This window comes from Podarcis raffonei, chromosome 3 (assembly GCF_027172205.1).
Source record: "Podarcis raffonei isolate rPodRaf1 chromosome 3, rPodRaf1.pri, whole genome shotgun sequence".
Lineage (NCBI taxonomy): Eukaryota > Metazoa > Chordata > Lepidosauria > Squamata > Lacertidae > Podarcis > Podarcis raffonei.
This window is the reverse complement of record NC_070604.1, coordinates 103,959,136-103,966,145: the sequence shown is the minus strand read 5'-3', so window position 1 is coordinate 103,966,145 and position 7,010 is coordinate 103,959,136. Positions and strand designations below refer to the sequence as shown.

General features: G+C 48.2%; 1 long non-coding RNA gene across 1 annotated transcript; it reads left to right on the top strand.

The window, feature by feature from the left end:
• Positions 1-345: 345 nt before the first annotated feature.
• On the top strand, positions 346-1,594 carry LOC128411650 (uncharacterized). The gene is made up of 2 exons (XR_008329868.1): positions 346-667; positions 1,397-1,594. It is a non-coding gene; the product is annotated as an uncharacterized LOC128411650 (long non-coding RNA).
• The last annotated feature ends 5,416 nt before the right edge of the window (positions 1,595-7,010 follow it).

Here is a 7,010-nt window from a genome sequence, read left to right as displayed (position 1 = left end):
ATCAGCGGGCCCAGCCAGCGCGCCTCCTGCCTCCCTCGCCATCTTGGAATAATCAGTGGCATTAACTGAGGTCGGGGGAACAGGCTCTCGGGTTAGTGGTGGTGGGAGGCTGTGAAAATAGCGGGCAGCCATTCGGGGAAACCTGATCGCTATTCATCAAGACGAGGAGGAAGAAGATGAGGACGAGGAGGATGGAATGGGACCCTCCGCTCTGCGCTCTGCGCTCTGGCTGCCACCGGCTTGGCCTGCATCTGTACTCCAGGAAAAAGGCGACGGTCACAACAAGTATTTTCAAATTGATCGCGGCGGCGGCGATCAAGCCTGGAGGGGGAAACTTAGCCCACAAAAAAGCCCACCCCATCTCTCTCTCTTCCCCCACCCCACCCGCCCAATTTAGGATTTCGTGCCCTGCCTGAGCTCGGTTGGTTACTGCCAATCCCCCAAGGCAAACGGCTCTCGCTCCTTATTCCAACCATCTGTTTCTCTTTACTCCCTTGTTGTTGTTTGTACTTGTTGTCTTGTCTAGGGTTTTGAGAATGCAGAGAACCGGAGTGTTTGGGAGGGTGGGGTGGACAGAGAGAGAAACTTTCTGGAAGGGGGAAATGTTCAAGCTCCGAACTTGCAAACTGTTTCTTAAGAGTTTAAGCTGGAGCAAAGTAATTTGTGGGTATGTCTGGAAGCGCGTGGGTGTGAGGGCTGCTTTTGCTGTGGTTGATCGAGATCAGTAATCAGACCAGTACCGTGGCTGCTTGGGATCCTATCCACATTTGCTAGTTTCAGTGGGATCCTTTACTCCCGTATTTAAGTGTATATAGAATTGTAGGCTTAGTGTTTCAGGTAGGGATGTGTGTGAGAGTGAGAGCGAGCTGGTTAAAAGATAATACTGTAGCTTAGATTTTAGGATACTTTCATAGGCTGTATCCCTAAGCACCCTTACAGCGCCTCCCTCCTTGCTCAGAAGTAAATAGCATTCAAATCAAGGAGAGTAAATGAATAGAGGGTTGCGCTTTAAACTACAAATGTGTCCCAACAAAAATGCCCCTTTCTGAGTAAACTTGTTTCTTTCAGTTTATAATGGACCAGAGCCTCTATCCTTAAACAAACAAAAATCTTTTATTGCATATACCATGGGTGTCAGTGGACCGGCTTCCTTCCAAATATAGATGCAATCCTGCTCCAAGATTAACTCCCATTTATTTTAATTCAACCGGATTGCAACCCTAATCTGAACTCCTTATGTCACTGATTTGGGAGTAAAGTGTTGTAAGTGTTGGGATGAAACTCAGCTTGCATTAGAAGGAGATGAGCCTTCATGGGAAGAGTAGATAGAGAGAGGAACCTCCAAGTTTCCTAGACTGTCCCTTTTTTAACCTAACCTGTATTGGCCTTCCCTCAGGTGCTAGAATGATACTCTTAGGGTCGCTGACCTCATTTCCTGCTTCTTTCTTCTTTGTCCTCAACTCGTGAGAGGATACATGCTGAGATGCAGAAGCAAGCAAGTCTCAGTTCTATTTAACTAAGGTGGAGATGCACTAAGATCTTCCCTATCCAGTTGTATTTCCTGTAATAAACGTAGCTTTCTTATTTGCCTAAATTCAGAGTCTCTGCGTCATTATATCCAGGGTCAAGTACGCTGCTCCAACAGGCATTCAGCATTAAATTCAACTTCTACTGATGTGCTTTAACTCCAAACGCCAACATAAGGATCATCAGGTTCGGATATGCATAGGATCGGATTCCGAACATGTTTCTGCCGACGATGATTCACCACTTTCCAAATGCAGTATGGCAGGGGAGGGGAGGGGGAGGAGAAAACCGGTTTAAAACGTTTACATCGCTGGGTAGTGAATCAGTCTGAGAGAGGCAGAATTTTATCAGGCTCCTCTTTTGGCTATGAGTCTCCTCCTGCTTCCTCTGAAGTAGCCCTAGTGGTGGGGGGAAAGGGATTCTTCTGCCGAGACCACCTCGGTCAAGGCCCGCGTTCATTTATTCCGAATGTATTCTTTAATTCTGCCGAGGCGCCAGTTTAATTAGGTATTTAAAACCGAAGATATCCAGCTTTAGAGATCTGCAGTCCCACGGCTCTCTCTTCCTCCCTCTTCAAAATCTCTTCCAGTTCAAATGGTTCGTGCTACCTGGTCGATTCTGAATCAGGTAGGCAAAGGTGAAGATGTCTCGCATCCTGTGGCACGCGCGACCTCATCCTGCCCCCTTTACTCAAATTCATTCATAGTCCCCAAGCAAAGGGTGTGTAGAACTGTAGCGCTAATTACATCGAAGTGATCTGGATTCCAATACACACACCCCAAAGCAGGAATGTCAGCGACTATTTAATACAAAGCCCAGCATTTCCCTACGAAATGGGAAGAATCGCTTGATACAATTAATTCGGTTTAACTGGACTAGGTGACCCCACCCCCGGGGGTTCTTTTCAGCCCTACAATTCTGTGACTGTTTCCCTGACTTTAAAAAAGAACTATCACCTTAATGAAGACAGGAATATTAAGAGGATCTCCCCCCACACACACACTTTATTCAAGCTAAAAAAATATATGCACATACTAATACACACAGATAAGACACGATCCATCCAAAGTTAAGCACACTTTAAAACTCAGAGTATTTCAGTGAGATTTGCAGCTGGCTGCGAAACCTCTCCACGTACACTCGGGAGCAAACCCCATGGAGTACCATGGAGCTGGGCTTACTCCCAAGTAAGTAGCGAAAAGCATGCTAATTTGAAATGAATAAGACAAATTGTGCTTAATTTAAGATAGGAGCGGATTATTAAATTGCAATCCAATGCCTAGTATGGAAAGTAAACCAGTATTTGTGTGTATATACACTACTGACGCTCACTGGGAAGGGTCAGGGCAGCGTTAAAATTATATATTAGAAAGCTATTGACAAAAATAGGATATAACGCCCCCCCCAAACCCTATTCTGCTGCCCACATCAGAGACAAATTATTTTGTCTGATTTTAGGTTACATAACTTGTCAAGTGCCTCGTCTCATGGAAACGTTATTTCTCCACGCACAAATAAGGCAGGATTTGTTTAATCAATGAAACCAGACGGATATTGCTGCTCATCCCTCTCCCCCCCCCACCCGCGCCGCCGCTTTCTGGGTCTTCCTCCCCCCCCCCGTTTCTTTCCCAATTAACTCGCTGCGCTGCACCTCTCCTGGAAGAGAACTCCTCTAATATAACCAGGACCCCCCTGGCGCTCCCATGTTTCCATCTAGGTTTTCAAGGGGACACTACAAAGGCAATCAAGGGTGGCCCCATTAACCTGGAGGCTATCGGGTTGCTGGCGGAGAAAGGGAGGGAGAGCGGGAGGCAGGGGAGGTTGACTCTGCCTCGGCAAATAATAGAGGACCCACAGCGCCCGACGCACGGGAGTCTTGTTTCAGGAGAGGGAGCCGCGCTTTCTCCTCGCGCCGTCCCTTCCCTGGTGCTCCCCCCGCCAGCCGCCTGTCTCCCGCTGAAGGACCCTCTGCTGGAGATCCCGATCCCCACACCCACTTCACCCTAAGAACTATAGCCCTATCGCCAATCCACTTCAGACGGGAACGCTTGGAGACCAAACTACGCGCGAATCCTAAACAGTCGGGATCCCACGAGTTCCATTGAGTGCTTAAGAACCTCCGCCCCGATTTAATTTACCGCCAAGTAGATGTACTTGCACGTATCCTTGGTGGGCGCTGCAGTTCCAAGCGCGCTTACCTGTAAGTGAACACGGTGGGGCTGACTTCTGAGTAAACGTGAGGATTGCGCTATTGATCCTGATGAACTCAAGTTAGGGTTAAAGTCTGTACACCATCAACTTTGGTGGGGACAGACGTCTTTGCCCCCACTGATTTTTTTATTATTTAAAGATCTTCCTCCCCCCAAACATGTTTACTCGGAAGTTAGCCCCACTGTGAACCGTCCTGAGACCTGCGGTTATAGGATGGTATACAAATTTAATAAATAATCACATGGGCGTAGCCAGGATTTTTGCTGGGGGGACAGGCCTTTTGTTAGGGGGGCAGAACCTCAGTTATGTATTTTTATTGATCTTTATTGATTGGGGAGCAGCTGCCCCTCCCTGCCCCCCTTAGCTACGCCCATGAATAATAATAAACTAATAATTAGAGGTCGCTCTCAGATGAATTGTGCCTAGAAGCCTTGAAGCATCAAATCAAATAAGAAGTTGGATTTGACCAGAGTTCTTGACCGAACGGGACAGCACCACCAATCAAATGACGGATAGCCTTATAAAATTAATAAATATACAGTCGCAAAACACAAACAGAAAGGTTCTAACAGCCTAACTATGTCTACTCAGAAGTAAGTCCTAAGTGGGGTTAAGTTTGCACCTCTAACGATCACTCGTGGTTGTATCTACTACATGAGAGTTTCTACTGTTACTGAAGTCGTTCCAGCACCTCTGCAAAGAAAGTCACTTTTAAGCGCCTGCTCAGTTTTCCCACTAAAACCCACGGAGGTGAAATGTGCCCGAATTTATCCGGCATTTATCCTCTGTTCTGTAGGGCGTTTCTCGGATTTCGTTGCAAAGTGATCGCCAAGTCAAACACCATAACCCCATGAATGTTTACTCGGACGTAAGCTCCCTTTGCGCTCAGCGAGGCTCGTTCCCAGGAATGCTTGTATAGGATTGCACCCAAAGGCGATTCGTGTAGGATCGCAGCCCGAAATCTGATGGTCTGTGCTGGTGGTTCTCTAGAAACTAACGGACAGACTATTTCTCATGCCCCTTCGGGAGTGACTTCGCTATTGGATTGCGCCCCTAAAATCGTGTGGAGAGCAGAGAAAAACTATTTAGGCTTGAGATACATAAATGAAAGGAGTCGAAGCGCTTCGGTTTAACTGGATCGTGTGGATTCCGTTTTCGGAAGGAGACAACGAAACCTTACAAGTGAAGGACCTGATTCTAGCCATTAAGAAAAAACTCGGAAGGAAGTTCTATTGAGTTGCTTAGCGCTTGCTGGAAAGGAACAGAATCTTAGCCTTTCTTTCAACTTATAGTCATCCTCCCTCGGTCTGCAACCCCAAAAAGCCCACCTGAGACCACATGTGTTGAGGAGCCAGACAACACTGACACCCTTGACATCTCTGGGATTTTCTGCAGCAAAAGCGCACGCAGGTTTACGCGGAAGTAAACCCTCCTGAGCCCAGCGAGGCTTTATTCCCGCGTTAGGGCGCTTGGGGACCAGGCGTGCGTGAGAGCACAATCCCACTCCATATGCCTAGCTGGATGTAGAAGTTGCAGTGGGGACCTACAACTCCCAGAATCGAGATCGGGTCCTTAAACACGTCGGTGACGCGCCAAAGAGTCCAAGGAGGACCGGGAAAGGTAGAAGGAGAAAGGAAGCGTTTTTAAAAAACAAAAGCAAAGAAAACACAACATCTGAATAAATGCACTCCGAAGGCTGGAGGGACTCGTCTCATCCTGCCACAGATTGCAGCCCTCCTTGCCTGAAGAATCTGATTACACTTGCAGCCCCCCGCCCAACCTCCATAGCATCCCTGCCTAGCACAGTATTTGCTTTCAAGCCAAGTTTGTTAGCATAATCGAGTTAGCCGCTACATTATCTGAAATCTCTCCCCCCCACCTCATCTCCAGTCCCGCCCTCGCAGCATCCCTCCCTGGAGAAACAGGGCCCACCGCGAGGCAAAGGAGGCTTTGATATTCTCCTAAATTAAAATACAAAGGCCCACAGAATGAGGCACCAAGTCGCTGGTCCTCAACCACACACACACAGCGTCTGACTCTTCACTTGAACTCAGGACCCAAACACTGATCCAAGGTTTTGCGTTTGAGGGAGGGGCAGATCCGGCAGGGGGGTGGGGGTGGGGAAATCACACTGGCAAGACTTGCCCACCCAAGTGCTGTAGATACATGCGGAGATGATCAACCACATTCCCCAGCTGGCCGCCTTCTCGGGAACAATCCCATTGGCTTTCAAAGAGACTGGCGCTAGTGCTGTTCCTGGTGCAAGCGGCGTGGTCGCCCCGCATCGGGGCGATCCATCGCTGGAGTGGCACGACCAAAATGGGACGGGAGGTTAAAGGATGGCTCTGGGATCAGCCCCCAGAGGCTGTCCTCTTCCTGTGGGGAGGCGGGGTGGGGGGGAGCTACAGCCGATTCTTTATCACCTGGAGCATCCATTTCCAGCGCTCCTCCTACACAATACCTTTCCAGAGAAACTGCTTTTCAAAAATGGGATCGTACTTTTTATATTTTCAAATGCCATGGGAGTGGGGGGTGGGTGTCTGTCTGCGTGCACGATGCCCTTTAGGGGGAATGTTTTTAAAACTTCCCCGTCCTTAATTTGTCTAAAAGGTGCGGGGAGTCGACGAACTCGCCTTGGTTATTGTCCCTCTCATATTCCCAAACTGCATTCTTTTCACTTGAGGATAAATCCCTATTCATTCTCAAGCGCGCCTAGGACCCCAGCAGTAGCCTTGTGTAGACTCGCTTGAAAGCCCCACTGGGACTCGACGGAGCCTCTTTCCAAGCGAACACGCTAAGTTAGGGTCGAGCAATGCTGATCACAGGTGCCAGTTGCACTACGGACAGTCAGCTGCGCCGGTGATATTAGTTCAACAACAGCGCTTGTTGACTGACTGTAAATAAACATCGTGCAACTAGGTGAGTGGCAATGGCACTGTTTGTGGTGCTTGCAGTCTCACCATTAGCAACAAGCACCATTACTCTTGACTAAGTAATATTGTGTCTGGGCTGTTACTAAAGTTTTAGCTGCACCTTTCCCCCCCGTTGGTATTTAGTAGAATCGCTCCTTTTTTGTGCCTCTTGAGAGCTACAAGGACTCTGCATTCTAATGAATTATATAGGTTTTCTTACAGCCTTTACAGTCTTGCCTCTCATATTCCTGTCCCGTCTTTCCACCGAGGACCAGGATCAATATTTGCATACTTGCTCTCCCTTTGGCTTATCCTCACAACAACCCCGTGAGGTAGGCTAGGTTCACAGAAAATAATCGT